At 38.1% G+C, this 27,798-nt stretch overlaps 1 long non-coding RNA gene across 7 annotated transcripts; it reads left to right on the top strand.

Moving 5' to 3' along the window:
- On the top strand, positions 1-27,798 carry LOC107308987 (uncharacterized). Of its 7 annotated transcripts, XR_014943151.1 has the most exons (7): positions 1-82; positions 15,853-15,916; positions 16,952-17,060; positions 18,330-18,467; positions 19,789-20,618; positions 22,724-22,843; positions 23,487-24,010. It is a non-coding gene; the product is annotated as an uncharacterized LOC107308987 (long non-coding RNA). The 7 variants fall into 7 exon arrangements; XR_014943147.1 differs by having other exon boundaries at positions 18,330-20,618; positions 23,487-24,015; XR_014943150.1 differs by having other exon boundaries at positions 18,355-20,618; positions 23,487-24,015.

A 27,798-nucleotide genomic window follows, 5' to 3' on the forward strand; every position in this document is an offset into this window, starting at 1 on the left:
ACGTATAAGCCTCTGTGCTGGCAGTTCGTGGTCTTGTTCTCCTTCAGAACATCTTTGACTTAAAGAATTTCTATCATGGCAGGTAGGCTAAAAGTGAAGGGAAATGGTGTTTATAATTAAAAAAAAAAAAAAATCTTGCTGAAAACCTCTCGAGTGTTTTTTGACTTCATTATAGGTAAATGACTGTGTGGCAGTTGTGTTACTATAGCTGTCTTCAGCTATTTTTTTCTTTTGTAAAGTGGAAGCTGAGTTTTATAGATGTAATTAGGAAATCGATCCTGCACTGTCTATGGTTTGAAATTAGGGCTATTAACCTCAAGTATTTAGTGCTTTAGATATACCGATGCATAGTATTTAAAGTGAAAAAGAACAGCTATTTAGATTTGTTGGTGTGTCTGGCACGGTTACTGGAGCTATCTGAATTTTTTTGGATATCACTACCCAGCATTTAATTGTGTGGTTAAGGGAGTGTCAGCTGCTGGTTGGGTTCCTAAGCACAGTTTTACCCACTCACCAGTTTTGGCTGGGAGCTTGTACTCATTTTAGTACTGTGCATTACTGGCCTGGATTTGCCATATCCTGAGCGTGCCAAAGTGCTGATGTTCAGCTCTGGGTTGGTTGGAGCAAGGACTGAAAGAATTATTTACAGTGGTATGGAAGGGCAAGCAGCAAATTCTTAATCCATGCCAAACAAATTATGGGAGATATGAGACAGCATGCACAGTATGGATGGGAGTCTGGGTATATAATACAACAAGGGACTTTAGAGAGATTATTCTTAGTGGTTTGCACCAAGGGTCATTCTGTTGAAGATCTTTGTATGGAAGAAACTGATAGAGGGACAACAGATCTGTGCAGATAGGTGGTTTCTGCTAATTTTCCTTTGATGTTAATATACTAACTCAGCTTGGAGTATCTGTTAATTACTCAGGATAGAGTTCTTGCTGCCACTAGTGTACTGGGTAATATTTTCAGGGTTTTTTCCATGGGTGTGGACTACAGAGGAGTGAGTGCTGAGGCATCTAAGGCAGTTTGGAGTTCTGTGGGGGTTACTGTTTACATTGCTCAGATTAGCTTGCAAAGTTATGTGCTCTGGAATAAGACTACACTTTAATGCTGCTTTGTACCTTTTCAGACTGCATGTAGGTTAGACATATGTTTGTCACCCTCCCCCCACCATTTCTTTGTTTAAATCTTAATTGAGGAGCCTAAAGATGTTCTCTTACTAATTGCCCACCTTTTAACAATCAGAAGACATCTCACTTTTCCCTGTACAAAGTATATCCTTGAGCATACTGATCTGTGGATTCCTCTTTTGTTCTCAGATGCTTAATAGTTCTCACCTCGGCGCTATGGTTTAGGGCACAAGTCCTTATCCATCCTGTGCTAATGAAGATTTTGGAAGGTGTACTGTTGAATTGGTGATTCAAAGAGCATGTGGGGAGCAGGGAGGCAAGAAGAAAATGATGTGTATATTCCACACAGACCCGTATATGTTCTCCCCTCAGAGAATTCCAGTTCAGTTCTTTTCCAGGTTTCTATGTTTCCCATGCAAAAAATCAGGTGTCAGTTTTCCACCCCCCTAACCTGAATGTGATCAGTGCAAAAACATAGAGCTATTATGTTCAGTTTATCAGCACTTCGTAATGTTCACCTACTACCTTCCAGTGGGTCTTGATTATGTAATTATCTCAATTATAGTATATTTTATCTGGTTGCTTGTTCTTAATTACTTGAGACCAAACACTGTTATCCCAACTCCTTGTCAAATTAACTTAGTCCTCCATTGATTAGAGGAATTAAATCAAGGTCACTTAAAATGACTGTGCAGGAATATTCAGCATCTACGGAAATGTTTTGGTAAGTATTCATAAGAGTCAGTCATGTTAACTTGCTTGGAACTGAAAGCATGTGAATGAAGATAAAAGAGCTGCAGTCCAGTTGGAAAGGATGAGTTGCTGAACGTACCAGTGTCCTGCAGAGCCAATTTAATCATTCTGTGATTTAATCGTGCTGAGATTGCCTCATAACTCTGAGGTACATTTGGCTCGTTGTAATGTTGAGAGAATCTTTCATTTGGGATGCACACTCCACTCAGCAAACCATGTTGCTAATTGTAGTTAGAAAGAAGGCAATAGGTATTTAACTGGTGAGTAGCTGCTCACTCTACTTTGAGTGCAAGGCTTGTCTGTGTTAATGGGAATGTTTTCATTGTCTGCTACATAAGATAGGACTGGATTCTCAAGTTTTTATGAATGCCATCTGCAACCTAATGCTTTAAAGCTTTTTTTTTTTACTACCTGTTCGAAGTTTTTATACTGTGGTGAGGTAGGAGGGAGGGTATTCTATTGAACACACTTATGCTGATAAATTTTCTTGACATATTTGTAGATTAATACAGAAGACTACTAAAATTCTCTGGTCTGGCCCTATTGAGATGACAGAATTTCACTCAGTCATCTTTGTAGGAAACCTGTTACTTTTCATTCTGCAGTAGTTTATGGTTTAGGGGTATATTTTGAAGATATGTCCATGTACACATGAATATATATATATATATATATGCAGCTTAAACTTAATTTATGATGAAAATTTAGTCAAATAGTCAAATAGAAGATATAAACACTCTTGAAATTTACAATCTCTAAAGGGTAATTTTTCTACCTAGAAAAATTAATGTAATTAGAATAACATTATATTGCAGATACATTGATAATATTACAAAGTTCTGAAACAGAATTGACATGTTGTCCTCTTTATGGCTGGCTTAAAAACCCCTGCTTTTTGCTTTCATTCTCCCGTGTTGTGCTTACAGCTTCTATCTGATAAGGAATTAATCACGTTTTGTCTTCCTGAGTCTTTTCTAAAACTTGTAGTGGACAAAATGAAAGGAAAACATAAGGACTGCTTGGAAGTTCTAGGTGATTTCATTTTATAAATCCTTTCAGGAGATCCTGTGTTTACTAAGTGAACTACATGGGGTTAATTTACTAAAGTGTTCAGAAGGAATTAGCCAGATGAGTAAAGAAGCCTTACCTAGAGCTGCTTCTCTTTGGCAGGAACAAAAGTAAAACAAATCAGTGGCAGGATGAGTGGATCTGGTTAAATAATAATGTCTCTGCAGCAGGAAGTCTGTCTGTCAACTGAAAGGTGAGACAGCGACATAATGACAATGCCCTGTAGATCAACTCTGAGGGTAAAAAACCACCACCAACAACACAGCCCAGGCCTTTACCTGAAAGAAAATATATGATGACAGTATTCACAACAGCATTTTTTAGTTTCTAAGCTCAGGTATCTGAAAACAGATTTCTTCTGGAGGTGATTCACATGCAGATTCCTTGTTGCTGGTGGAATACCCCAGGGCAAATGAGAGCTGTGTTTGGCCATTGCTGTTTGCACGGTGAAACTGAGTGCTGCTTTTTCAGTGCAGTACCTGTGTTAAGCTGAACAGCAGTGATATTGAAGTACTCCTTGAGTAGTTTTGGCATTTCTTTTTTTTCCCCCTTGGAATAAGAGGTGGGTCCTGCAAGTCTTCAGCTTTTGCATGGAAATGAACTGTGCGAGGGTAAATGTCATGCCCAGGTTGTGACCTGAGGACTGGGGGGGTATGTAGTTGGCTTTGTGTCAGCAATGGCAGAAATAAGACTTGACAGAGTATGTATAAGATGATGAAAACACTTGCAAAAGCTTTTGTGTCTCTGATGCTCTGTTATTTGTATTTCCATTCTAGAGGAGTGGAATGCTCCTAGGGCTTGTGCCAATTCCATCAAATTTGGGAGTGTTTGTAAATGATCATTGTCTCTGAGATGCTCCAGATATATAATGCTATTAAGTACGGATTTTACAGCTGACAGAAATTTGAAAACTTCAGTCTCCATTTCTAAGCCTTAGACAGTGTGATATTTATCAAAATCACCATTTTAAAAGATATATGAAATCTTCACACACTGCTATCAAGAGATCCCAAACTGACATTTTTTTTGTGTGTGCTTAAAACATCTACGGGAAGCAAATGTGTTCAACTGTTTTGAAATGATCAATTCTGTTCTCATTTCCATCTGGTAATTGCAGTGAAAGATTTACCTGCTGCACAGTGGAAACGCCTTTGTTTCTGGACATGGCTGCTTAGCAACAGGCCAGATATGTACTGTCAAACAAATAAAACAAAAGCTTCATCTGCTGCTTCGAGCCCAACTTCATTGTTACTGAGATGCTCAACTGGGTCATCTAGCTGAACTCAGCTCTCCACTACATCACAGTTTCACTGTAGGAATCCATTTGCTCCTCACATTACCTAGCAAGGTTATAACTGCATGGGAGTGTTCTAATGTCACCTATATTACTCATTTTCAATTATTTTTTCCTCATCATTGGGGGAGAAGGAAAACCTGCTGTATGAAATGTCCAGTTTTCAAAAGTAGCCTTCTTGGTTACCCTGGGACAATGAGGTATACATATATATATATATTTACTAAGTTCCTGCTACACCTACAGCTTAGACTTTCCCTTCTGTTACCTCTCTTGCTTTGCTCAAAACAAGAATCAGAATGGATTTCTTGGAACCAATCTGAAAAAAAAATAAAAAGAAAGAAAAAAAGAACAGAAAGCCCAAGTCCCAGAAGGAGCAGTCAGGCAGAAATGCTCCTGTCAAAGGGAAATTACCGTAGAGGCAAGTAGATAATCAATAGTAATCAGGCTGGTGACTAAAATACAGCAGTTTCCCTCAAAACTTGTGTTGTATTCATCTGCAGTGGGTCAGAGGCCAAGGCAGACAGATTGCAACTGTGGTAAGCTTTTCAGAAAGGTCCAGGAATGTGACAAATTTGTAGTTTATTAATTGCTGGAACTTGTCACTAAGGCTGTGGTTGCTTACTGCAGTTTGCAGTCCAAGCAAATGCAAGCAGGGGGGTTGCTCCTCTCTGTTTCACTGTGTCTGCATTCCTGTTATTGTCAGTTCAGGAAGCACAAATGACATCTGTCAGTTGTATATCCACATGCAAGTTATATGGGGGCTAGATATGGGGGAGGCAGTGAAAAGGATTCTGGAAAGAACTGACATATAAAATAAACTGAAGCATAGAGGATAATTTCAAAAATGTTTCTGAAACCCATTGCCAAAGGTGGGCATCTTATGTCCTTAACTCCCATGCACTGTGCATATCATTGTACAACAGACACGCAAATATTTACATGTAAGCCAAAAATGAATTTTGGCTTTTCCAGGTGGGCACTAGAAGCAATTGCTCCTGGCATGGTGAAATAAATAGTCAAGGAAACTGTGGCATCAAAATAGAGAAATATTCCAGAACTGCTTCTTGTATTTGCAAGCTTCAGCACTGGAGTGGGAAGTAGCAAGCAAGGCTTGAAGAGTAAAATGCTTTGACTTATAGATTTTGAAGTAGTCAGTACCCATATGAAGTCTGTAGTGTATGGTCTGGAATATTAATTTTACAGGCTAATCCATCTGGCCATCTGCTCATCTGAAATTCAAACAGGGCTGTGTATTACACGTTAATGCCCTATAGCAACCGATAGCTGTAAATGATCAGCAGAATATGTCATTCTGTCTTGCTCGTCCATCAGTGAATGAGTGTGACATGTCATTTAATACATCAGCTACTGATTATTCCTGATGGGAGGGTGATAAAGCAAATGACTGAGCCAGTAGTGATGCGTCTTGTGGATCCATTTTTTTTTTTGTTGCTCTCTCCTATGGTCCAATTATTATGGGTTGTGCCAAAGGCTAGAGGAAAGATTGTGTTTAGATCTTCAGATTGGAAGTAACGCGACAAATAATTTCCTCTGAGAATTACTTTCCTGTGGAAACAATTGGTCTTGACTAAGTAGTCAAGACCAATATTTCAAGCTCATGACTAGCCTCTGGAAACCATGAATGTATGCAGGTTTTTTCAGACCTAGTAAAAATTTGATTTGACATGGTTCCAACAACCAAACTGATGTTTTCTGTGCAGAATTAAGATACTGAGTATTTTAATTTGCACCTTGCTTTATGAAACATTAAATAGCCAATATTTTGATTTAATATATTTAAATCACTATTTGCCTATTTTTTAAAAATTAACTCAATTTTATGTGGTCCAATAGTTGCCTTTCCTTCTAACATTGAACCATAAATTCTAATTACCTTCGTTAATGAATGATGCCTTTGGGAAGTATGTGATTTGAGTACTTGCTGATGTCTTTGTCATGGCAATGGCAAACTTGGAATGTTTTAAGTTTGGGGGGTATTATAATTGTATTCATTTATCTATGTTCTTATGGTATTTGATATGTAATAAGCATGAAATGTTCCACTCTAAGCAATAGTTATTAATTCTTTATGTTCTGGCTGCGTCTCACAGCAAGAGAACGATTTACAGAAATAAAATGCAAGGTAGATTTTTTTGCTCCTATGCTTTCCATTACAATTGTGACCTCCTTTTTTTTTCTTTTTTTTTTTCTTTTCTTTTTTTAACTATTCAACTCTGAGATACTCAAAGATTTTTTCTTAAAATGTTAAACTGACTTTCTGCTCTTTTGTTGAGTGAAGTTGCTTAAAGTTTGTTTTCTTCTTTCCTATTCTTCAGAATGCATACAGTGAAAAATGTTTCACTGAACTGTAGAAAAATCGTTGAATCTGGACATCTCTTCCCAAGGAGGGAAGATTTAGATTGAAAATCAGGAAGAAGTTCTTTACCAAGAGTGTGGTGAGGTGCTGGAACAGGCTGAACAGGCTGTCGAGAGAGGCTGTGGATGCCACATCCCTGGCCAGCTTGGATGAGACCCTGGGCAGCCTGGTCTAATATTAGATATAGAGGCTGGTGGCCCTGCCTGTGGCAAGGGGGTTGGAGCTTGATGATCCTTGAGGTCCCTTCCAGCCCAAGCCATTCTATGATTCTGTTTTCCCCAGAATCTAAAAATGATTTTTCTCTTGGAAATGTTGCTTATATTTTTCCCAGTGTGTGTGAAGAACGGTGGAACAATCTGAATTGCAATGTTTAGAACAAACTTTAAAGACCTTGGAAAACTATGAAGTATGTAATTATTTGCTTAAACTCTTAGTCTTCGTAATGAATTTACTTTTTAATTGTAGTAAAAAAAGAAGTTATAGTGCTCTAGGAAACATATTTCTGTAAACTTTGAATCCACAGCAATTTTGATAGCATGTTTTAGCTTAGATTATGATTATGAATTGTTGCATTACAAAAATTCCATTTAAAACCACTTTGAACCAAAAAAGGTAAATGCCTTTATGTAGGCGAATAACAATTATTTAACAATTATTAGAAATCAAAGGGAGATTCAGAAGAATTCTTTTTTTATGGAAGAAGGCAAACTGTGTGTAAATCATCACATGAAGTAGATGTTGTTTTTCTGGTCTTTGCTGTTAGTAATAGTGAAATAAAAAAATAAGAGACATTTTTATTGGGTGTGAAGGAGGGGATAGAAATAAATTTGTTCTCTAAGAGCTCTGAGTTTTGTTTGGCATTGTTTGGGTGCCACAGACCTCAATAACAAAGAACGCTTTCAGTTTGCCTTACTGTTGAGGCTGACTAAGAGCAGAGATTGGGACTTAAGAATAAGGCTAGGTAGAGCCTTGGGAGAGAATTAAATAATTTATAGTTTTGTTTCCTTTTCATTGGAAGACAACAGAATGTGGAAAAGACACAAGCAAAAATACTGTGCATCTCCTAAGCAAGCAGATCTTCACTGTTTCCTAGTCTACCATGACCTGAAAGGAAGAAGCAAATTACATTAGCATCTTTGTATTGGTTTTAAATGTAAGTGCAAATTTCAATCTTTACTTCAATCAGAAGTAAATATAATAATTAGATGAAATAATAATGTGGGGTTTTAAAACTCCCTGGCAACCTTTAGCCTTTTTTGAATCTTTTTTTGTAAATGAATGACTTCATGTCTCAGTCTGCATATTAGTAAGACATCAACCAGTTTTACTGAAGACACACTTTCTTTTCTAAATTTACCTTCTCTGGTTTCTCTTTCTGTGACTTTTCTTGAGGCTTTTCTACATTTTAATATACCCAGAATTAATTTCAAATTAAATATAATATACTTTCTGGGGTTGAAGTCTCATTTGGTCTGAAAAGAAAATTAATAAGTTACTTGGAATGCATTGATAGTGTGTGTCATCATGACTGTGTTCAAAGGAAAAACAGAAGAACTCTGCTTGCTACTAACTTATTTCTATTTTTCTGTTGTTGCTCTGTTTAATGCCCGTTCTGACAACTTAAAATATCGAACAAAGGAAGTAAATATGTGCTATGGAAGCCATAGATCATAAAATATTCATATGTTTAGAAAAAATACACATTTAAGTTTCTTTTGGTCTCTTCAGGATGACTTTTGTTTCACAGTTTCAGTTTCAATAAAAGACACTGCATGCACTAAACAGATAAAATTTCCATTTATGTGTGGGAGAATGGAGCCAAGTTTTGCTATCGGCTCTACTACTGTAATTGTGTTGTAACTGCCTTGGAGTTTCTATGGCATCATCTTGTCAGAAGTAGTCAGTGATTAATGAGGAATACAGGAAATGTATACTCTAGGAAATTGTCAATAGTGATATCTAACCACTGGGCCGATTTCTTCCTTCACCCCCAGAAATGAAACTAACTTCAGCTCTAGGTGCTTTCTGCAGATGTTCATATATTGTGCTGCGATGTCATGCAAAGCTGTACTAGAGCAATTTGAGTACGCCTTAATTTTGTGGCTAGGGCACTTTCTTTAAAAACAGGAAATGAACATGTTTTGTCTCAAGAGAACATATTAGCCATGTCTCCCGAGATCTGATTATATGGTTTAGTTACTCCACTGGTATTTAAAGCAAGGACACCAGTAGTTTTTTCATTGCTATTAAAAGTATGCAAAATTCCTGCTTACAGGAGAGATATAGATAACCTACCTCACTGCCCATGTGATGGGAGGAGGAGGACCTTCCACTGAGGATTGGTGGCCATTTGTCTGGGATTTTAGTGCAGTGGTGTGGGGAGTTATAAAACACTGATACGTGACTGAAGTTGTCTTTGTCCCTGAACTCTCCCTTGCCAAAACCAGCAGTAGCAGTGACACAGACTAGCAACTTTTTATTTATCCCTTAAACAGGTTCTAGGATGGTGGAGGCTGTCCTCTTTGTGGGATACATACTAGCCGCGTGGCACAGAACATCAGTGAGTTTGGCTGCCAAAGGCTGTATTTTTGTCAGAATCATTTACCTTTTAATTCTGCTTGTGCTGGATATGTGTGTTCAGATACAGAGAGATAAAAGACTGAAAAAAAATGCACTGTTTTGTCAAAGTGCAATTGTACAGGCATTCCCTCTGCCAAGAAGAAGGGTGCAAAAGCACTGTAGAAGGTGAGATGTCAAAAATAAACCTCACTGTATTCCAGGTCTACAGCAAAGATTTTTTAAAATCTTCAGTGTAGTCTAATATTGAGACCTCAAGATTTATATCAGAGAAGCTTGCCCTGCTGAAGCATCATCACCTATTTTACAAAAACATTTACAGTGTAAAATGTAATGATCCTAGTACTACAGGTTTTGGAACAACTAATCAAAATAAGCTGATAAAATGTCTAAGCTGCAAATGAAAAAGAACCATCAAGCTAAACTAAACTGGGGGAGAAGTGAGGAGGAAGGAAGGAGGAGGTCAGTAATGTGGCAGCTCCTATTCAGACAGGCAAGCTGCATTTGTAAGTGATGAGGTGGTGTGAATGTGACAGGAGAAATCCAGACAATAAGTTTGAGTGATATCTTTTTTCCTCTGCTGCTTCACTGTACGTTAGGAAAGGAGGTAGTTTTTAGACTTGAAATTGCACTTTTAGCCACACAGAAATATCCCTCAGCAGAAAGGAATGAATAAAGATTACTTAAAAAATAGTAAATTTGATGAGAGTGTTCTTTCTGTCCAAAGTTGCTATTTCTAAGTTATTTTCATCACTTTTTGGGATGGTTCAACATGTTTTCCAAGTGTTACATCTGTTTGTACAGTTTACAAAATCTAGTCTCAGAACAGAACTTGTACCGTCTGATGAGATTTTCCAGTCACATGGTTGGAAAAATGACTTCCAAATATTAAGTCTACAAGTGAATCGTTATAAAGAATAGTTTATGTGCATCCTCTTGTATTTGTTTTGCTTGTAAGCAGTGAATACTAAATGACTGAATGATTTGCACAAATTGTCTTATTTTCAAACAGCCTAAATGTGGAAATAGAGACAGTTCTTTCTGACTGGTCTTGAACTAGATCTAAGGGTAAGAAACAGATGCCCCCTATTTCTATCTATATTTAAATGCTTTTTTTTTTTTTTCTTTTCTTTTTTTTTTTTTTTCCCCCCCAAGTATACTTTGCTATTGTTCACAAGCAGACAGGAAATCCTGAGTGAACAGTGATGACTGTTTCCACTGTCTTATGTTTTATAAGAAATGTCTTCATTATGTGAAACAAGTGTAAAATGCTACCACATGGATATGTCTCTAAGTGATAATTTGAGAAAGATAGGAACAGAGAATGTATCCCAACAGAGCTGTGATTACGGTAGCAATGTTAGCTCTTAGATAAGCTTTACTATTAAAACTGTGACACACTACCTAAGATGCTCAGTTACTTGTGAGCTTTCCACTTTAGTTTACACAGTAGTTGTAACTAAATATCAAGACTATCTTCACTAAGTCAAATGTCAATCCTTGATTCTTCCTGGAGAACTGGAACAAGAAAGTCTATAACAGGATGTATAGAAGTTTCTTGTGTGAGAACTGGGCACAAGAGTTGGAATCTGGCAGTGATCACAAACCCACATGTAAAAAGATGTTCACGTTTGTAGTTGCTGGTTTTACTGTGTTTAAGAGGTGTCTCCAACAAGGTGTACATTGTGCATGTAAGTGAAGAGAGTAAATTTCACTTTGAGTGAATAAGCCTCTGGGCTTATTTTTTCCCAACACTTTTGTGTAATCACCAGAGCGTGCCTCCTCCTTTAGCTAATATTTGTAGTAACTTTATATGTTAAAACAAGGCTGTGTAGTAGCTGTTGGTAGCTTAACCATGTGGCTTCAAAATTAGCCTTTGACCTTTCTTAGCCTAATCAGGAAATTGACTTTAAGAGTTATTCCTTAACGTGGGATATGTGGTTAAAGTTAAACATCACTAATAGGAAGTCTAGTAACAGGAAATGTGTGAATGCTAATCCATACAAACATAAACAAACCTTTGGCTTACTTATAATTTTATTGGAATTTTCCTCTTGACTCACTTTCCTTCACTAAGTCAGAAAAATTACAATGGCTTGTTAAAGTCTTTGAAGGGCTTCAACTTTTTTTTTTGTGGCTGTAGATTTATTTCTACTTAGGAAACCTTTAAAATGGGGGGTAGGACTTTGTCAAGAATTAATGATCAATTGTTCAATTCACCTTCTTTACAGTCTAATTAATAAAGTTATTCACCAGAAATGTCTCCTTGGGCTCAAAACAAGAATATTCAGGCACAGCATTAAAGATTGCTTTACTTATTGACTTTACATCGGATAATTTTGAGAGAAAGATTTAACAGAATTGCCTACTTCTGTAAGATTGTTTTGAAGCCTCTTCAGAAACAAGTTAGTCAGAAAAAGCCAGTAATGAATACTATTCCAGTTCAGAAAACTATCCATGAGAATTTGAAAGATTTTTGTTATTTTCATTGGATCCTTTTCATGTCTTGATAGGAAGGCAGGCTAGTGTGACCTGGTGCTACATATTAATCATCTAATCACTATAGGTATAAATTCAGACTTTTTGGAAAACCTTTGAATTTTACTTCAGATTTCATACTAAATGCACAGAAACTTCACATTACTATTGAGCTCCATTAAGCTCAATAGGTTATTGTGTATGTCCATTGACACAGATCAGCTTCCGGGATTAGGGCCAAGGTAATTTTAGTGGGAAGAGCTTCCTTAAAGTCAGGAGAAAAATCTTAGGGGAGCAGAACAGCCTGGTCTGAAAAGATTGTTTCTCAAAATCTTACAGTTTGTGTAGTTTCTCTCTTAACCTCTCTAGAATAAATAAATCAGTGATATTCACCAAAGAAACAGGCAAAGTATTTACTATGCAAGTTAAAGCAAGGAGCATGTAAAGCATCATAATAAGAATAGTTTCATAATGATGTGTGTTCACTTCATGTGTATTTACAACACTGTCTAACCCACAAAACACACAACTTACAGCATTTCTTTAGATAATTTTGTTCCTAAGGGAACACTGTCAACAAAGTTCTTAAGATGTGCAAATTATGTTAGCTTCAATAAAAATGTTATTGGATGTAAAATGAGTATCAGATGACTATCTAAAATGTATTTACTGATTAAGAACTGTGAAGTAAGTTGTATGAGTATCCATACAGCCTTGTTAAATAAATTTGGGATTAATTCTGTTTACCTTGATATGGAATTTTCTACAGACCTCATAGAACTTTCCCCTTAGGTCACAGTAAAGTTCCACTCCTCTTTTAGTATTAAGTCTTCTTTCTGTTTTCAGAGCCCTATTTGCAGACTTCAGTGTTGGAGTCATTCACACTACTGTCGTCCAAAAGCTCTTTGCCTATAATACCCAGGCAAACATGAAAAATTGGTTTATATCACAGCCTTGTTAAAAACCTGTTTTGCAAAGTGGTGTGATGATGACTGAGAAATATGCTTCCACTTGAATTTAGTCATGTCTTTAAAAAAAAAGTTACTATGTAAAGGTGTGAGTATTTATACAGGCAAATGTTAGGGTCTGGTTATTTCATTGGTCTCTTGGAGTCCTTCCTGAAGTCAGTAAATTTAAAAATACTGTTTCATTTTAAGGTAATGGAATTTAATGAGAGAAAAAACTGTAAAGAAGAGGAAGAAGAGGTGGAGTGAGCGTCAGAATAGTTTTAAGCTTTTTTTTTTTTTTTTTCTTTTTCTTTTTCTTTCTTTCTTTCTTTTTTTTTTTTTCCTTTTTTCCTACCTAAAATAAAGATTTTCTTTTTCTTTTCAATGTTACTGTTTGGCAAGGATCTTCACCGTTTCCTTTGAACAACAGTCTTTTATGGTGAATTTCAATCATGCAGTAAATTTAGTGTTTTTAAATACTTGAACCTTGTGATGCTGATCTTTTTCCACAGGAACAAACTCCTCACTTTTTCAATGAGTATACTTTCTTTTCCTCTTCAAGTGTTGCTTCTTGTTTTCTTTCAAAAACTGCTGGAGCATTGGGGAAAGAAGTCTGTTCTTCTGAGACTTGTTTTGATAGAATATAAATGACTGTTAACCAGGTAGTGCAAATCATAATCCTTCTGTACTTCAGTGCCTTAAGGTTGACATTCTAATGAGAATGTAATTTACCTAGTTAAAAGGTTATCTATGAAATGAAGCTATTCTTTGTGTTGGGGTGTACACAGAACTGAGTGGATATACCTAGTGACAGTGGGTACTGCATACTTCTCCCAGGAAAGTGAGGTCTGGTAATTTACCCTGAAGACCAGATTTGAGGCCTTGTAGCTGTAAGTTCACAAAGCACGAGGCAACTATCCCAGGTTTTATACTTCAGGCTTGTGTTTATCTTCTGATACACTGGAGGATTGTGCTGCCATCCACTGAGACCTGAAAAGGCTGGAGCAGTGGACTGACAAAAGTCCCATAAAATTGAGCAGAAAGAAGTGCCAAGTCCTGCATCTGGGAAGGAACAACTCCATCTACCAATATAAACTGGGTGCTAACCAACTGGAATGCAGCTTTGCAGAAAGAGATCTCTGGATCCCGGTGTAACCAAGTTGAATGTGAGCCAGCAGTGTGCTCTTGTGGCAAAGTCTGTTGGCGGCCCAGACTGCATTAGGTGAAGTGCTGCAAGCAAGTCAAGGGAGGTGACCTTTCTCCTTGGTAATGATGAGGTCAGGTATGGAGACCAGTTCTGGGATCGCCAATGCAGGAGACACTGGTGCACACTGAAGAGAGTCCACAGGCTGCCCACAGGTGTTGTGAACTTTCTTTCCTTGCAGCTATTCATAGGACATCAGGACATGGTTCTTGCAATTGGCTGTAGATAGCTCTCCCTGAGGAGGAGGGTTGGACCAGATGACCTCCAGAGGTCCTTTCCAACCCAACCCATACTTTTCTGTACTTCTGAATGTGGCTTTTTTCCATCCATTTGCATGCAGTGGATTCAGACTGTTCAAGTGTTGGCTTTATGACTAGAGAATGTCATTGTAGGAGCCACTTCATGATCACGTAAAATAGAACAGTGGCCTAAGGCTTGAATGGAAATGGAGTCATCAAGCAGAAGAATATGCACTGTGTGGCTGCTTGATTGCTAGTTCTAGTTTGGCTTTACTTTTAGTAAGGAAAGTTGTTACTTCTCATCTGTGAGGTGAAATGAGTTAGCGGACTTACTTCACCCTTAATGGACAAATATTCTTGTACTGTAAATTTACATTTAGACCCAGATGACATCCTTACTGGTGTTCTCAGACTAAGATCTAGTATTGGAAAATCTAGAATTACATTTACCTGTCTTCCATCTTCAAACACAATTGGAAGACGCAGGCCCATTTCTTATGTTTTATTTTGTATATGGGATGTTGTCATCTAGAGTCATCAGTCTGGATCAGTACCTTCATAGACAAAAGCAATACATAATCTTGTTTAATTGTTCACTCCTTCAGAAGATTTTTATACATCATAAATAACAAAACCGAAGCCTTGCCTTCTACAAAGGCAAACAAACATTTTTCAATTTTTGTTGTTGAACTGTGCAGCTAAATAAGCAACGGGTTCTAAATGAGCTTTTTTATACCATATGTCCCACATCCTGAACTGGTGGTTTGGTCTTATTTTTCAACTGCATGCACACCTGCTTCCTCATCTATAAGGGCTGTTTCTCATTCACAGCTCTCATGATTATATTCATTCAGAGTTAATGGCAGGTAAGTTCCATTAATTTCAAACTCTTATTATGACCATAAAGGCTACACAATGCATATTTTAAAGTAGTTTGAGAAAATATTTATACAAACAATGTGAATGGTAACCGCAAATGTACACATGCTGCAAGAACAGCAGCAGCACGCTGTGCTGTCTTTCATAAGGCTAACAAACTTTATAAAGGGATATTTCTGTCACAATTATGGTGATAGCCGGCAGTAAATCTGTGTAAAAACTTTTTTAGCTAAACCAGTGCAACTCAAAGAAGCGTATATTGGTTTAGGTACCTAATTAATTCAGAACTGCTCAGATCTTGTTCCAGTCTTGACAAAAAGTTGGAAGATGATCTGTGTAAACACAAAACAACAACAAAATGGTGAGGGAGGGGAAAACAACCAACTAAACCCCATCTGCAATGTCTGATGGCAAATTCAGTTCAGTATGATCCTACAACCCAAATCAATTTGGAACTCCTAAACGATTCTCACATGGTGGGAGAGACCTATTAAAATCTATGACTATTTCAGGAACTCCTTAATGAATGGTGTCTATACCTTAGTGAACCTTCCATTTTATCAATTGCCCTCTCATGGCTGAGGGTCTGCAGCACATCCTTGGCAGCTCTTCTATAAAGTACTTCAAAATCAAAACATTCTCAAGTCAGAAACTGGGAGTGGAAGCTGAAAGTCCCTGCTGATTTTCATTCTGCATCACCCTTAGGAATTTCTGCTTTTATGAAGAACGGCCAGTAACTTCAATTTTGAAACATGCTGTTTAGTCAACCCAAAATATTTTGCTACAGTTCCCTTCCTTGGAAAGCCTCCTTGACTTAACTCAAAATGTCTGTGTTTAAAATGTAATTTTTTTTTTTTTTTTTGTGGTTTAATTCATTTCCTTCTTTTCTTGATACAGCAAAGGCATCTCTGTGTTGAGCCGTCACATCCAAAAGAGGCTGACAGCATCTGAAGGCAGAGCGGTATGCTTTGATGAGAAAATGCAAATCCCAAACAAAACATTTGCAGAACTACTAATCTCTATATCAGTAAAATTGAACCATTATATATTTTTTTTATAGAATGACTCAAAGGTAAGGATGATTCCTTGTAACAAATCCAGCAAATAACTTCACATACACACATCCCATTTATTTCAGCACCAGAGGCTAATTTTTACCTGATTGAGATTAATGTCAGAACTCCCCCTGTGTTTTGAGCAACCAAGGTTTGATATTTTTTGGTCTAAGCATTGCCTTATTAGTAGTTTGAGAGCTTGTATGTCGTAGCAGGAAGCTACCAGAGGCAAAATATGCACTTACTGTTAAGACAAAGGTTAGAATCGGGTGAGGTTGACTTCTTTATTTTCTGAGGTTTTCATACTTGGTTCTTTACAAAATTAACGTATGATTTTATTCAAACTGCTCTGTCAAATATAGTCAAAAGGGGTTTCTAAATTTGGAATAGGGTGTGGCATTTTGAATTGGGTTTAGAAATTTTGGGTAACAGAAGCTGTCGTTAGTTTTCATGGTAATGAATTCTACACTTTGAAATGAGAGGTCTTGGCTGTTGTAGCTGTTGATGCAAAAGCAAAGGGAGTGAAACTCACAGACAATTTGGAAAGTATTGTGATTATTTTTAATTTTAGTTCTTTGACTGTACTATAATAATTGTAGCTAATTCATTAATTGCTGTTTGCAGTGCTGTTGTATGAAGAAAAAATGTGTATCTACCAGTCTGTTTGCATGATTTGTGTTTTGATATATTTCCCTTATTTAGTTCAACTTTTACCATACCACCTACAGAGAAAATAATTTAATTTAGCAGAAGCTGTTTTCATTCTGAGCAAACCTTGATTTAAAGCTATGGGGGTTGTAATTACATTTAATTATAATGAGTTTGGGTTTTGCAAAAACCTCAGTAGTCTAGTTTGGGTTATAAATTCCCACATCAGTTCATGGTGGGCCTGAAGACTGGCAGTTCACTGCATTATGTTCCATAATTTTTTTTTCCACCAGGAGAACCTGACTAGGAAAGTGAACTTAATCCAAGGTTTAGAATTTTCCACTCTTCTATGTTTAATAGAAACTGGGACTTTGGAATAAATTTCTATGTGCATGCCTGCAGGTAAGCTGTTGCTTGTACCTGGACTTACGTATTGGCGTAGACCCACCCAATAACATAGTTCACTGGGAAGAAACATTATCTCCCGCTGGACATTTTTCCCTTCTGACCATCACTAGCCAAAGGGCGAACTTTCTCAAAGGCTTTGCAGCCAGGAAAGGCAAAAAGTGTTTATTAAAAAGCTCAAGAAAAGAAATACGTGGGGCATGGAGCTGTGCTAAGTTCAAATGTTATCAGAAAAGGATGTTTAACCTGAGAAGCTTTGGTTGTAGTGTTAGAGTGTAGGAAGGAAAGTGACTTTGAAAAGGTTGTTACTTGGGATGAGAGGCAGGAGGGGTATTCCTTAATTTTCGCTTTTGGTAAAGAACTTTTCCATCAATTATCATGCCAGTTATAAGGAATTCTTTCTGTAGGACAAGTGGTACCATATAATTATCCCCAAAATGGATGTATTTGAAAGTAAAGCAAAATGCTAAGAAAATTAATAAATTTAAGGAGTACACATTTAGTAAGGAAAAGAAAGAAGTTTGTAAGAGTCTCTGAATATGCCAAAAGGATTATTCTGATTTCTATTTCTATTTTCGCAGTCTTTCTGTTATGCTGATTCATTCCTTTTGACTTTGAATAATCTTTTTACTTCTTCCCTTGAATTCTAGCCCTATTTTCTTTAAAATAATTCTGTTATCTTACACTATCTCAAAGAAAATAAGCAAAAGTTGTCCTATTTTTTTTTCTAGCTTCTTCCTCTTTCTTTATTTTCAGAATTTAACTGAAGACTCTAATAGTTGACTATGAGTTTGATTTCTGGATCAAAAAAGTTTTAAGGCATGTTCTGAAATTTTTCCTAAGCTTACTGCTGTTGCCTTGACAATATATTATGTAAGGAATTAAGCTGTTTCTTGATATCATCATTGATAACTCCATTGAGTTAGACTTATTAAACTCAGTGTGGCTAGTATTTATCTTTAACTAGAGACTTCTACCCGTCACCATTTAAACAGTCCCTGAGGCTGTCAGTGTTCTTTTAATTTTATTCCAGCATTGCTATTAAGTTACTGGAGCATTTTTAGTCAGCTGTTCCTTCAGCAGATCTTACACAATAGATGGATCTTAGCATTGCTGCAATCAATCTGCTTACATTTCCTGTAGATCTGTAACAAAAATATGTAGCTGATTTCCCTTCTGGTTCTTCTCAAAAGTCTGTTGTCATATATTGGTTGGACTTTAGTAACTTCTGTTTAGATATATTTGATTTTGTGATTTGTTTATCAGAAAACGCTGCTTCTGTCTCTCTAAGATTCTGCTGAAGCTCTGTGGAGTTTCCCATCCACACTTTGATGTTAAGGTACTTCATGACAGGAGCAGCTTGTTCTCCAGGCATTTGGGGATTTCTCCATTTAACTCCCCAAGGTATGGTTCTAATCATCTTATTCTCAGAATCTTTCCCCAGAGGTGCTCTTCTGTGTTTCTTATTGACTCCACAGTATGGATCCATTTTGCTTTCCTGTCAAGCATTGAGCTGTTCTAGTAGTGCCTCATTCAGTTCTCTGGTTCTTCCTATTAATCTTTTTTCAGTCTACAGAAGGGGAAGAGGTATAGTAGTTATTTATATTGATAGCTGTAAATCCTACTCCTCTCCTGTTTTAATTTGGAAACTCAAACAGGAAAAGCATTTTGTATGGGGATGAAATTAAATTAAAAGATTACCCATAGTTTGAAGCTTTCTAAGAAGAACAGATTTTTTAAAATTCCTCCAGTGATGGAAGTGTTCATTTTATGGTAAGTGCTAATATACTTCAAAGGTAGAGGGAACAGGTGAAAGTCAAACCAGTGCTTCTGCTAAAAATTGAAAGCCAGCCTATCAGTGCTCTTTACTTTCAGAGTAAAACTGACAAGTTTCCTGAAATATCTAGTTCAAACGTGTTGTTTACCTGCAGCTAACAGGCGTTTGTTTCTGAAGCTAGTGGAAGCAGTTTTCATTCTTCCTGCCTCAGTGATTGATTTGTTTCTTTCTGTTATTTTTTAATTTTTTATTTATTTATTTTTAAAAATTATTTTCTTTCAGGGAACTTAATTGCACTGTTTTTTGTTTTGTTTTGGTTTGTTTGTTTGTTTTTTCCCCATAAATAAACACATCAAATGTCATGGCATTAGCATAGTCATAAAAATGTCAAGTATTTGCTGCATTTGCAGCATGTCACAGTTTACTAAAGAAGGTATTTTCTCTTTCAATTAACATGAGTCTCTGGAGCGTGACTTTGAATGGGCAGCTCTTAAAATGGTGGCAATTGGTGACTACAGATTATTCCCCTTAGGGATAAGAATAGATTGTCCCCAAAGCAGGATAATTTTGGTCCTCAAAAGCAGTAGATCTTAAAGGAATACCCAGATATATATGGCCACTTAATGTATGCTACTGACCCTATGGTTGTATTCTGTGCAAGCTCATGTTGTGTCTGGCTGACCCCAATGATCTCCCACAAGAACCTAGGTTACAAATTTCTTTGCCTGTCATCATAATCCACATATTATCATTTGTTCCTTGGGTAGTATTATTTATTCTTTAATACAGAAGAGTGACTGATGTTATATCGTTAAGATGACTAGATCTTAAAAAGAAACAGGTACATATTAATAAATATTATTTTGTCTTGTATCTAAACATGTATAGACTGTTGCACTGCCTGTGCTAACTACAATAGCTTTGTTTTAGTCAGTAATTTCCTGACAGGATTTGGGACTGTGAATCTCAGTTGTAAGGATACAAGTAGGTGAAAATGGGAGTTTCATATACAATCAGAATTTTTTTAAATGGTAAGTTTATGTAAAGCAAATATTTTAAACTTCTGTCCAAAGTTCCTTCTTCTTTCTCGTCTGTTATCAGGGGAAATAGCTATAGAATTCAATGTACTTATATACTTAAAAATTTTGAGATGGGAACCCAAGTTATTATCTGAGTTTTCTGTTTTTGATCATGTCCAGAGATCATCCACTCGATTTGTGATTGATATCTTCATTAAGCTTATGAGCGCAATGGTAAGAGAGACTGCTGCCTTAAAAGGTTCCTTGGCACTGGTTTTTCTATGCATGGAAGGACATCTGGTATGGCCACTGGAGAAGAAAGCAAGTGTGCTGTGTGCTGGGTAGCCTCATCCCTACTTTGAACTGCTTGCTACAGGTTTTGGTGCTGCATTGCAGCACAGCTCTGTTTCTGTCCTTGTTTGGATGGGCAGGAAATTCTCATTTTCACTTGTGGGGAATACAGTGGGCTATAAATAAGGCATAGGGCAAAAAGTGCCCAGAAAAAGGTAACCTCTCTGTGGGTATATTGACAGAAGGTGAGAGCCCCTCCAATGTGAGAGCAGTCATTACGGATCACCTCCCTTTTTGGTCTTCCTAATGTGTCTTAGACCTCATCCGTTAAGAGACAGAAATCACAACTCTTGGTTGGATTTACTGTTCCGTTTTATGGGACAGGCAAAACAGTACCAGCTGATGATGATATGGCATATGGATGCCCACTGGACGTGGATTGCATCAGATGGCTTACTTCATGTGGTGGTAAGTGCTGCTGATTGTCCTGGTTAGGAGCTGAAAATGGATAGCTGGATCTGCATCCAAGGACCACTCTTCTGACCCGCTCTGTCTGTACAGACACTTTTGGGATGACTTTTCCTTGTACATCTAACTACTTGAGCATGTCTGGTGCGTCCTGACAGAGTCCACCTGCAGTTGCATGTGCCTCCCCATGAGCTGAAGGGAGATGATGATGACTTGGGTCTGAGAGCTGAAGTGAATGCAGAGAGTTGTGCGCACACCCACTCACTGCAGTGGATGGGAAGGACAGATCTGCTCATTCATCCTCCTTCCTCTCTCTTTACATTCTCCTCTGGCCTATGAAATTTGATGACTTCTGTAATTTTCAGACATGTCCGCCCTTTCCTCGTCTGGCGGGTATCAGTTTGTATTCCCTGAAGTGATGATAGGATTATGTCAGAGATATCAAAGGAGATGGCTTTGGCCGCAGTCAGCAGTGATAACAAAAAGTTGCAAGTCAGATTTTGTAATCTGTCTGTTGCACATCCAGGCCCTAAGGATGGATTCAAATATACATATGAACATTTCAGAAAATATTCCACATGACAGTGCCATAGGAATAATCTCTTTCAAAATCCCAAGCACTGAAGTGTTTGCAGTTGCCTAATATGTACTTTTCTGATCATTAAATTCTGCTCTGTGCTCTGAAACAACAGAGCCGTTTTCAGCAAGTAGAAGCAGGTCCTGCCCTAACCTCAGGGATGCAAGGCGCTAGAAGTAGGGCAGTGTGCCTCTATTTAGCAGTGAGGCCACATGAAATAAGCAGAAGTCAAGTACCAAAAAGCTTACACACACAATTATTTGTTTGCAAGTGGTATGAAAAAAAAAAACCAACAAAAATCCATTTGTACATATGAAAATGATGGTAAGTTCTACCAACATCTCTCTTTAAAATGAAGACAGTTACTGGATAATGTGTGCTTTCCATTCAGTAGTTCACATCCTACTCTGTCAGCATCTCTCCTGCTCGTGGTAAAGACAACTTCAGATTTGACACTGACATCGCAAAGAGAGAAGCAATATAATTTAGCTGTGTTATCCAATCTGTGTGCACTTTGAGGCATCTGTGGCTGTCCCAGGCTGCTACAGCCTGATCAGGAGATTCCCAGCTGTAGGAGACCACTGGATTTTATTCCTTATTCATCTCACACTGCCTATGCTCAGAAAGCATAAATGCTTTAGCACTGTGGCCTCATATGAAGTCAGTCACTTTTGCATGTCAAGTATCAAAAGGAAATGTATAAGCAAAATGGGAAGCGTGGTAAGATGTCAGGGAAAGGAAAACAAAGAAGTGACATGAAGAACATTGCATCTCTTTGGGGGTGACTTCACTGAGATACAGGTTGAAGGGACAGACTCCCTTACTACTGCTTCTCAGAACTGAAAGATTAAACACTGCTTTGCTGGAGGCCAGTTCTCTCTGTCTGCATCCATATACAGATAATTTGTTCCAGTGCACGGGGACATATACTACAATGTTGAAGTCAATGGGAATTTTGCTGCTGAACACGGGAAGAAACATTGCACTTCTGTCTCTGGTAATTGATGTCACCAAGAGTTTGGAGCAGTTCTGCTCTTTTCTTACAGAAATCTCATTTTGTGTTTTATTCTTTGTGCGTAATGCCTCCACTGTGAGTGGTATTTTGCCATGCTGCTGCCCAGGGTACTGTCCCTCATGAATTCAAGTAGTAAGCCATGCACTGGAAAGGCATATGATACCAGAATCCACCGGCAAAGAAGTCATTAAGACAGCAGAGTAGAGGAGGACACATGAAAAAAACAGTTTAACAAAGTAGATGCCTGTGAACAAGAAATAGGATCTGGGAAGGGGCTTTAGGTGAACTCACAGCCTGGAACAGCCACGGCTGGACTGGATCCTAGAGGTGTTGCTCTCTCAGCTGCTCCTTCCTCTCTGGCACCTTTCCAGTGCAGATGGTGCAGCTGAGGCTGCATGGCCTCAGGCAGAGTGCTGCAGCAGCATGCTGATAGCTGGCCTAGCAAAACACATTTTTTCTCATTCCTTTTTTTTTTTTTCTTTTTTTTTTTTTTTCCCCCCCTTGGCTGTTCAGTATCAGCTGTGCTCCAGCTCTGGACTTACTGTTCTCCATGGGTTGAACACAGAGAGGATTCAGACTCTAACGCCAACTGAGCGTGCTTTTTCTTGTCTCTGGATGTCAGTCTGACAGCAGGTTGGTGTTATCAGTGTCCTGGGAGCAGTAAGCATTACCCGCCTGCTGTTTTTCCAGTTTTTTTGCCCCTCCCCAAAATGAACTAAGCAGACAGACAGCCTGAACAGAGAAATGGCAGAACAACCGTCTTAAAGCGGTCAAGATTTCTTGTGTTAGGTAACATGCTGGAGCCTGTGCAAACCTGGACCCTGTTGATTATGTGGAGTAGTCCAGGATATGCACAGCTGCAGTCTTCTGGCACTGTCAGCATTTTCTTTTTTCCAATATCTGAACTCAAGCAGGCTGACACTATGTTTTTTGTGAGGCCAGTGTTCTCCCAGTAATATTTATGTGCACCAAAAGTTGGTGTGATCTTGAGGATCAGCTGCCATTTGGTGGTGGCTGCAAATCCCTGGAGTGGGAAAGAAGGTTTGATGACTCCTGTCCTAGAGCTGAGCTTTTTAGTTTTTTTTTTACATTTACATTGCACTCTGAGACCTCCACATCTTCTCTAAAGTTGTTCTTACTTAGGTCTTGGGTAAATGGTCTATTTTAGATATTCAGTCATACTCTTTTCTGTTAAGAAACTACTAAGCAGAAAACAAATATCTCTGGGGTATTCTTTTAATTTGAATTCCACCTCTTTTCTCCAAAATAACTTCAGGAGTGTTAACATGATGTCACTGAGTTTGAACAGCAGCAAAGCTGAGACACAAAGACAGAAATATGCAGCCTGTCTCAGGACGTGCTGAGACATCCCCCTGCAGCTGTATGGGCTATCAGCACATCTCCGCCCTTTCACCAGAGACAACCTCTGAGGGGTAACTTTGCCTTCAGACTTCAGTCGCGTATTATTTGCTCTCAGCCAGAGCTTTTTGCCTGTCTTCTGGGAGCGCTGATCCACTCACCGCAGCTAAGCACTACATACGAAGCCTTTCCTACGCGTGTTCTCTCTCTCTTAAAAAAACAAAAAAAAAAAAAAAAAAACAAAAAAAAGAAAAAGAAAAAAGCTGTCAGTATTTCAGAAGCTACGAGCAGCAGATCTTTGTGTACTTTAATCCATAAATAAACATTTCTTCTTTTGAACTTCATTAAAATTGGATGTGTTTTCACTGTAAAACATTCCGGCATCCCTATCCTTTAGACATATATGGTGATGCATATTGCAATTAATTTTAGTTTGTAGGCATACTTGTGGTATAGAAATACTGATTTTTTTTTTTATTTTTTATTTTTTTAAATAGACTTGAATAAGAGCCAGACAAGAAGATATTCTGCTTATAACCACGCTTTCAGTGCATGACATAAAACTGCTCCTGCTGTTTGGGCCAAATACATTTGTGCTGTGATGATCCATCTTGCAGGGAAGCTGTGCCATGGTGCACGTGGTTTGCCTGCTACAACAGTGTATCCGACTTTCTTTGGTAATGCTTGTGGATGAATCGCATTCACATCTTCAGCTTCTCCTTTTATGCCTTTGACCTGAAGAAAGGAATTCCTGCTTTTAAATGCTCATCAATCAATGCTGCGTAGCTAAGCTGATATTAGAGCTAAGGCTAAGCCAGTGTTCATTTAGCCAACTGTAAAATTACTGACAACATTCATCAGCAAATGATTTTAATTAGAGCAGCATAATGAGATCAGTAGATTAAGACTTAAGCAAATGACTAAAACTAAAGAGTGATTCTGCTGACAAACAAGTCCTGATGAGAGTAAGGATGAAACTTTTGTCACCAGTGTTTGAATAGAATGTGGGAAAGGAGAGACTTCCTAATCTTGTGAGAAATCACTTAAAAATAACACCTTTGCACTGGAGTGCTGTGTTAACCCAGCTGATGTCAGGAAGGCTTTGCTAAAGGTGAACAAGTGCTATGTGATTTTTCTGCATAGCCCTGCAGGGCAGTCACACCACTTTCCTGGCACAGGTAGAGGTTGGTTGTGTGCTTTCCTGATGTGCCATAAATCTGGAGTCCTCAGTACAGCAGAGATGTGGTCCTGCTGGAGCATGTCCAGAGGAGGGCCACAAAAATGATCCAAAGGATGGAACACCTTTCCTGCAAGGACAGGCTAAGGGAGCTGGAGCTGTGCAGCCTGGAAAAGAGAAGGCTCCAGGGAGACCTGAGAGCAGCCTCTCAGTATCTACAGGGGGCTGTAAGGAAGAAGGGGACCCTTTAGCAGGGTCTGCTGTGACAGAACAAAGGGAAATGGCTTCAAAGTAAAAACATGGAAATTTGGATTAGATATGAGTTTACTACAAGGCTAGTGAGACACTGGCACATGTTGCTTAGAGAGGTGGTGGGTGCCCCATCCCAGGGTCAGGCTGGATGGGGCTCTGAGCACCTGATCTAGTATAGGTGTTCCTGTTCATTGCAGGGGGGTTGGACCAGATGGTCTTTAGGGGTCCCTTCCAATTCAGATGATTCTATGGTTCTGTGATACCAGAGCTGGAAAGGGGCTACAAAAGGTGGGACTGAAAGGACAGGGAAGGGATATGTGGAGGGGCAGTGGAATAGGAGCTCCCAAGGGTTGTGGCTACTATTAGAAACATGGAGACAAAGCACTGAGAGAAGGAGAAAGAAGTATCTGCAGTATTTTAAGAAAGAAATAAGAATAGAGAAGCAAAAAGAAAAGGAACACTTTGTGTTTTACAGTAGAAAAGTTTGGGCGACTGTCCTTTTCTCCCTGCTTTGTTCTGATTCCTGTTGAAGTATTCTGGCCCTGTTTTATTTCCATGCTCGCCGTCTTCCTGAGGCCTGCTGGCAGAGGCAGGTTTTCACAGCCTGCAGTGCTAATTCCAAGAAGCACAAAGAAAGCCAAGCCATGCCGGGCGGTGTGACTCACCTTGGAAATATTGGTGCTTTCTGGCCGAGTGAAAGTGGAAAGTTTAAGCCTTGCTTGACCAGGTATATTAATGGACATTGCCACAGCAGAAGAACCCTCATCTGCACATCCTTCTCAGCAAAGAATAGGAGAGCAGCATTATGCGCTATCATCATTGTATAATGATTTATTATTAAAATAAAAATAAAAATCAGTGAGCAAAGTACTGGGTTAATTCCTAAATCCCCCAAAACTCAGCATTCCAGCTGAACATGGCTGAAATATCAACTATCATATGATGAATATTTTAAAGAAGATTCTATTATACACCTAGGGGTTCATTCGCTTCTGTAATGAGGACAGTTACCTCTGGGGAAAGGAAGCAGTATTATGCTTGCCACTTAACCAGGGCCTCGTTTGACAGGCATCAGCTCAGAATGTATATGTATATATAGGGAACCACAGTTGCTTGTCTCTATCTCACCAAGAGGAAAATGTTGTGCCGTGCAGTACTTTGGATTTCTATCTATGGATTTGTGCATGGCACTGAGTGGGATTCAGGCTATTTTTATTCCTGAATCTGATTGTTGAGGTGGAATCCATTGCCTACTAAATATTAAATCAGCAGGTTTTTTTTAAAGAGCAACACCGTCTCTGCTGATTTGAACATCCTTATGTGGCCCTGAGGAAAAGAGAAACAAAGGCAAGATGAGAAAACTATCATCCTTTGCATTCTTCTTAATATTAATGATTTCTCTAAAGTTTTCAAACTGCTGAACACAAAAAGTGAGATAGAACTTTAACATGGTTGGGAAATGACCCAGGTGAAAAAAAAATAAAATAAAACATTCATTATAAAAACAGAAGTGAAACTTCTGGAGTTGAATTATGAGTTGGAAGAGATGGAAAACATGATCTGTTTTTTAAATTTTTTTAAAGTAAGTTTTGTTTAATTGCTTCCAAACAAACATTGCTGGGAAATCTTAAGAATGCTTCCATTCAAAAATATTTGGAGAGTTTCATGCAGTTATATAATTTCTGTCAGATTTTGCATTGAGTATTGCTTCTGAAAAAGAACATTTGCAAATGCTGAAGTTTTGAGATATCTGCCCAACTTGCATGCAGACAGACTAGCAATTGGCATAGTAGGCAATACCCGAAGGTAGCAATTGTGAGGTTTAAGAACAACATTTCTAATATACCTGTAGGTTCCTATGTGAACACTTATGCCCCACCACACAAATAAACGCCCACCTCTGTCATACTTAAAGTATCTCCAGAAAAAATCACTTTTATGATAATGAACAATGACAGTGGCATGATAAATTTTGGAAACTTTTCTGTTTTTATGTTCTGCAAGTATAAACATCACCCCTTCAGTTCCAGAAACCAAAATGAATAATTGTTATGACAATCTTCTAGATGCAGTCAAGACTCTTATAAATTTTCTGGTTGCTGACTGTTGAGATGAAAGCCAACTGTTAAGATGGAAGTCCCTATCCCATTCTGTGGTAGAAGAATTCCAGAGCTTCGACTAATTTCAAATAATTCTCCTTATATAGCCAGATGAATTATTTAGGTTTCAGTACACAAGTGATCTATTCTGATGCCTTTTGTTAGATGAACTGACCCTTAATGCAATAAAGGAACAATCTGAAAATTCTCATTAAGTTGATGCTTTTGCATAATTCACATGCATTTTTTAAGATCGTATTACATATTTATCAGTTTTTATTAGTCACAGAGTTGCTGTCGTGAGTGCTGTGTAAATATGTGAATATCTCAGCTGCTTTGTGGGGGTGAGGGAAAGTGAAGAAAAAGGAAAAGAAAATCAAATATGAAAAAGGGGTTGGAATAAGTGAGAGTAGAAATTAGGAAGGAGTCTGAGCATTGGAGTTCCTAGTCTCTGTACGTGAATAATTAGAGCTTACAGAGTTTCCTTCCTAGTATTGGTCTTGGTGTATAGTGGGAGTTTTGATAATTTTTTGCTGCTATTAAAAAGCTAATAGTTACTCTTTCTCACCTTGAGATAGGGGTTAAATGATCTTAAATTGGTCAGGGACCATGAAGCTATTTCTGATCCTATCTGTTCATCTGCTCCTTATGTTGTTTCTAGTTGTGAATGAAAAATAAAAATGCTTTGTCTTCTGATGAAA

Source organism: Coturnix japonica, chromosome 2 (genome assembly GCF_054131305.1).
Source record: "Coturnix japonica strain WE chromosome 2, WE-NBRP24, whole genome shotgun sequence".
NCBI classification, from domain to species: domain Eukaryota; kingdom Metazoa; phylum Chordata; class Aves; order Galliformes; family Phasianidae; genus Coturnix; species Coturnix japonica.